The following is a 6,493-nucleotide window of genomic DNA, read 5'->3' on the forward strand; positions in this document are numbered from 1 at the left end:
GAATGGCATTACCAGTGATTTAACATTTTTAGAATTCTTCCCAATAGTTGATGCACTGTGGATATGGGCGGAAGAGTGGTCCAATGCTGTGGTTTGGTTTTGGTGCAACAATCAAGCAGTTGTTTGCATCATAAACAAACTTATGTTGCACTCAGAATGGGTTATGACACTAGTCAGGGCATTTGCACTGCAGGCCTTGCAGTTTAATGTTCTAGTACAGGCCCGGCATGTACCAGGTATAGAGAATAGATAGATGATGCATTGTTGTGCCAACAGATCAAGCTGTTCAGGGAGCTGGACTCAGGAGTCAACGAGTTCCCGGAGATTCTGCCCCCAGAGGTCTGGCAAATTGGTGCAAAGATGTGGAAAGAGCAATAGGTTTGGCTCTGGCACCGAGGACACAGAAAGGGTACTCAGCTGTGAGTATAGAGTTTAGGGAACTGGTCAATTTGGAACCAGTTTGCCCGCACCAGTGGATCACCTTCAGCAATTTATAGTGCATTTGAATAGAAAAGGTTTGGCACTGAGAACTATACAAGTAGGTTATCGGCACTTTCCTTCTACATTAGGATCCATGGCTACCAAGATTATTCCTCTGATTACTGCATTAAGAAAATGATAGAAGGGTGGTTTAAGGAAAGGGGTAGAGCTAAGGATACCAGGGCTCCCATATCACCTGTGCTGTTACAGTGTATTTGCAAGCAGTAGAGCTTCTGTGTAGAGATCAATACAAAATTACTTTATTTACAGCAGCATCCTTGTTGACTTTTTTTCTGGCTCCCTTAAGATTAGTGAGTTAGTCGCTGCAGGAAAGGGAGATAATAATGGGTTTGCCCTGCAATGGCAGGACGTTAGGGTTGTTGACGGGACAGTTCAGATTAATGTTCAATGATCCAAGGCCAATGAGTTAGGAAGGGGTGTGTAGCTTGTTCTAGCGCACTGCCATATAGACAGCATTTGCCTGGTAAAAGCTGCAAATGTGTACCTGGAAATTAGGGGACAAGAGCAGGGATAATTCTTTCAGCATAGTGATGGTTCACCATTAACTAAGTACCAGTTTTGGAAGCTGACAGACTTAGCACTGAATAAGGTGGGAGTGCAGGGGTTGAGATTTGGATCACACTCCTTTAGAATTTGTGCAGCATCAACTGCTGCAGCACTAGGATACAAAATGGATTAAATGAAGCGTTTGGGTCAGTGGTCTTCGTCCAACTATCACAGATATATCAGAACACTTCCTAACATCTAGGCAGGGTTCTGGTTTTGTCTTATCTTTGCAGGTCCTGTGGTGACGGCAAGGCGGAAGCAGGTTTTGATCATAGGCCACAGTTATGTTTTTGGGCAGTGCAACATGCAGCTGCATTCCCATAGGGGAGCAACCTGGGCCTTGGAACCAGAGCCCACATTGAGTGGAGAAGGCTGCGCGGAATGCTGTAGATCCAGCTATCAGAGCAGTTGCATTTGGACATTTCCCCCCCAGATTTGTTGGTGATACATCTGGGAGGCAACGATATTGTCAGTTGTCACAGAAAGACATTGATCTTGGATATGCTACACGATTTGAATGGCTGAAGACCATGTATCCAGCCATGCGTATTGTGTGATCGACGGTTGTTCCTTGGTTGGCATGGGAGAGATGCCAGGAATTTTTCTCCATTAACACTCTGCACAGGTGTGTTAACTGGGAGATCTGCAGAGCGGTCTGCAGCGGCCTTGGATCAGTGATTGGTCACCAGAGGATCTCTTTGGATAGGCCTGAGTTTTTTCAGAATGATGGTGTACATCTGTCCAGTTTGTGTTTGGATGTCTTCTTGGAAGACATCAAGGGGAGCTTGCTTTCTGATCTCGATAGGCTCGATGGCGGGCATGGGACTTAGCTCAGCTAGTCCCTATGCTGTGGCGGGTAGTGCGGATATAACAGGTTTTTGGTGAGTCCCATTGCAAACTCAGGTAAGCTATAGCCCATCTGACCTCCCAGCACTGCAGATCATGCGATTACAATGCTTGGGAGGAAAGATGCTCTGGGGCCACACCGGGACCAACAGTCAACAAGGAGAAGCTGGCTTGAGGTCCAGGGGTGGTCAAATTGCAGCCAAGCGAGTTCTCCCTGTCTTTTAAGACCATGAGAACTTGAGGCCAGGGACTTGCCATTTGTTGCGAGACCCCTACAGTTTCACCTGATTCCGCACTACGGCAGGCCCCCCTTTACCAAAGGATGGCAACATTGATTATGCTTTATAAAGTGTGACCCGTGTTTAAACCCATATTTCTTGTCTCACTTCTTCATTCCGGGGTTGGGAGGGCAAAGGATATTATTAACGTTTTCTCTTTACATTTTTCTGTTTGAGCTGCTTGTTTGATACAAATATCTTGAAACAACCTGCAGAAAGAGAGGGGGAAAAGAAGAGGATAGTAGAATCTCCAATTTACAGATATTTGAAAAATCCACATAGAATTGTTACATTTACTCTGAGTTTCAGACAAGTAGTTGATCAGAAAAGGCAAATGGCATATTGCGATCCCAGATGTCTGCTTGGTATTCCTAATCTGTCATATTTTAATTACTAACCTAAGAGTGTTTCAGCAGTTCCCAAGACGCTTCTGTATTTACAACAATTTCTCCCATTAACCTTTTATCTCTGTAATGCAGAATCTCAGGAGAATCATTTCAGGTTTGGGAGCATCTGTGTTGGCATTACCAGCAAGCAAGACAAGGCGGACTGAGTAATGTGATTACAGGTATCAGAACCTCACCTCACAGGTAAATGGAACTCATTAAATCCAAAACTGTGCAAAGCTAGAATACTTTCTCATTGGCTGCAGTACTCCACGGTGGTGATGGTGATGGCAATGATTATGATGATCCTGTACCTTCTGAGAGTGAGACTCAAGGTGGCTTACATCTGTACTTGTTCCCAGGTGCAAATAGAAATGGATACAGATTTTAAAAAGTTACATTGCTAAAGCACAATTTAGAAATGATGGTGTTAAAACATTATTAAGTTTTAAAAGCACACTTTTAAAAGTCATTTAAAACATAGTGAATGCAATCTGTTAAAAGTGTCTTCCTTAATAGCCAATCAGTTGTTGAGAGCCCACCGCACTCCCAACCATCCATACGAGTGAGCAATCCAGCCAGCTAAGCATACATACAGGAAGGACAGGCTAACTGATCCAAAAGACGGCCATCCAATATTACTATGTTTGCTAGCACATACAAGAAGGAAGCACTGCATTTTTATGTGCAATTCTTTAGCCTCGCAAACATTAATTGAACGAGCATTAACATGATATTACACACACTTCCAAACCAGAAGAGGGATATCTTAACTTCTTTCTAAAGAGCCATGAGAAAGTAGCTGTAAGTTACATTTTCTGACTTACATACTGTGCCCATCTTAAACATATTGTGTCAATATGATCACCTCTCATTGAAAAGGGTAAGGCTGAGAAAGATGCATATAAAGCAATGAAGAGTGTATGCACAGCAAACAAGGCTTGGAAATGTTACCTTTTTGGACTACAATTCCCAGAGTGCCTCAGTCAACATCTCTATGGCAACGCACATGGGTTTTTTTCTTCTAAGGAGGAATCAAAGTCTGCATAAGTAAACATTCTGTTCTCGATAGCGATATGTATAATTTCCTTTGACAACTGCATAACAAGAAAAAAATCATGGGCAAATGTTCTAGCAGGCAGTTAAAATCAGATAGAAGCAGTCAAACCTTCTACCAATTGCCAGTCTCCTAGTAAGGAAGTGTTTGCTTTAAAATGCAAGTCAAAGAAGAAGTATCCACACCTTGGGGGTATCAAAACAATTCTGGGCCAACCAAGTAAGTTCCATTCAAATAAGATCTGCTGCTAATTGGCTAATGAGATCAGGTTCCTTGCTCATAGACCACTCTAGAGTGGCAAGAAGTTTTCAGGGAAAATCCTGAAGTTCTTCTGAGTGGGTCATCAGATCGTGGGGTTAAGGTACCTGCCCATTTTAGACAGACCCTTTGCCTAGAATCTAAGATGGTGCTGTGTCTACAGGAGGGGGAAACTTTTGTGCAGCTCCCACAGAAAAAAACCTCCCCGCCCTGTCTGTCTTCTCCGAGACTGAGGGAATGGGACATGTGTGGTTCCATATTTTTGGACCACAGTTTTTTGCTTCTGGAGGCCACAGACACAAATCTGTGCATCTCCAGGCTTCGATGCCCTAGAAAATGGCTTTGGAGTTATTTACTTGCACTGTTGACTTCTATTTCCTGTTGTTGATATACAGGAAAGCAAACAAGCACTTTCGACATTTTGGAAATCACTAATTCAAGGCCATAGAAATCAAGGTTGCAAGTATATAACTTGAATGCCGCCTCCAAAGCAGCACCAATGCTTGGAATATGGAGGGAGTGCTTTGTCCTGCCTAAGGAAGAGGCAAGGCTTTCTTAGGGACACAAAACTTCTCATGTTTTCAGTGCTGTGGGCAGTGAATAGCAGGAGGACATATAAGCCACCTCACCACAATGTCGGACTCTTTTGCTGCTGATGCAAATGCCTGCTCACCCACCTTGTGGTCCCAGAGCAAGGTCTCTGCTTTCCTATGGGCCAGATAAGAATTTTTGGCTTGGGTTTTCTGGAAGAAAAGCAACCCAGCAAATTTTTCTCTATCCCATTCTAGTTACCCATGGGAGCAGATGGGGGCATTAAATAGGTAGCCATAACTAAAGCAGATAGCATGGAATGGATGTCAGATTACAATGAGCTTCACAGGTCACCTATTGATAACTAGGAGCCCTCACTGGGGAGCATAGTATCATGAGATTTAGGCCCCAACCTGGGGACCAATATTTGAGGCTAACCCACACCATGACAAGCTTAAAGTAATTCAAATGAGGTCAGAAGGTCTCCTCAAAACTGAGGTTGGTTAGGCTCCTGCTGTAGTTTATAGAAAGCTTGAGGGCTTGGGGCTTTGGGATAGGGCAAGGTACAAAGTTAGGAGTCTTTGCTCCTGGGCCCAGACTCCACACTATATGGTGGCCTTTCTGGAGGAGAAGGAATGGTGTTTAATAAAGTCATGGCCCTTTCATCCTAGTTCCATCTCTTGCCTCTTTTATCTTCCTTGTTTGGGAAATATTCTTTGCATCCCTTTATTCATAAACTACTTTTGAGTACTCGCTACTTAGAAAATCCTGAAAAGGGCTGCCGTAAGTCAGAACTGACTTAACAGTGCACCATTATCAGCTGGAGGAATAGATCAGTGAGTTAGGTACAGTGGTGCCTCGCTTAACGAGCGCACCGTGCAACAACGAATCCACATAGCGATCCCCTTTTCGGGATCGCTAATGCAGAGGCATACCGATCGGTCCAATGGGCAAAACTCGCATAGCGACGATCTGTAAGTGTTTCGCTTACCGATCTTCGCTTTGTGATGCCCGCGGATCAGCTGTTTGGCGGTTCTAAAATGGCCGCCGGACGCCCGAAATGGCCACGCACAGCATTTTCGCGCCCTCCCCTCGCTTACCGAGGGTGCAAAAATGGCTGCCGCTATGGAGGAAACTTCGCTGAACGGTAAGTTTAGGGCCCATTGGAACGCATTAAACAATGTTAAACAATGTTTAATGCATTCCAGTGGGTTTTTATGTTCCGTTTAGCGATGTTTTCACATAGCAAGGGTTAATCTGGAACGGATTAACCTCGCTATGCGAGGCACCACTGTATCTGGTTGTACTAGCAAGCACCCTGCTAGATACCACTCCTCATACATGCAACGCCTAATTGCAGTGGCCATGCTGTTTGGGATGATGGAATGTATAAGCCAACATAGTTGGAGGGCATTAGGTTTAGGAAGGCTGGGCTAGAAGCCTAGAACGCCACCAGAAGGGAGGAGATTATAGATAGGAGTGCATGGTAACCAATAGAAATTTTGCTATTGCTCAAACCATCAAGGTCAATTTAAGCTTGATGGAGAAGGTGGGAAGAAGCTACTCAAGTTCAAAACTGAGAATGAGGCATGATAAGATTATGGTTTTAAGACCACCATTTTAATTAGATAAGAAGGCCACAACAGAGAGCAGTCGTTCTGACAAAGAAGGATATAAGGACACATCTCATGTAGAATTTTAATTCTGGATTAAGGGCAGTTGGTGTGGGGCAGGATTTGAATGATATCTGCACACAATGTGATAATTTCACAAAAATCTATTCTGTGTAAGATTTTGGGGATATGTATAAAATGGACTAAACAGGACAGCAGGAATACACGGCTGGGCAAAAAGAAGAAGTCAACAGAACAGAAAAAGAGAAAGAAGTAGAATTAGCTACTGATTTTGCCTTTCATGTTATGCTTTGCTGTAATTCTGGAGATTGGGAAGGGAATCTCTGAAGTCTTTCTTTGCAGTCTGAAAAATGTAAGGTTTTAATTGAGTTTTCTGGGTGTAAGGTGGCTGGGGTTGACAGAAGCAGACTCCAGACAACCTAAGTGGTTATCATTAGTCCTTTAACAAGGCATATT

This window comes from Pogona vitticeps, chromosome 6 (assembly GCF_051106095.1).
Source record: "Pogona vitticeps strain Pit_001003342236 chromosome 6, PviZW2.1, whole genome shotgun sequence".
Taxonomy (NCBI): Eukaryota; Metazoa; Chordata; class Lepidosauria; order Squamata; family Agamidae; genus Pogona; species Pogona vitticeps.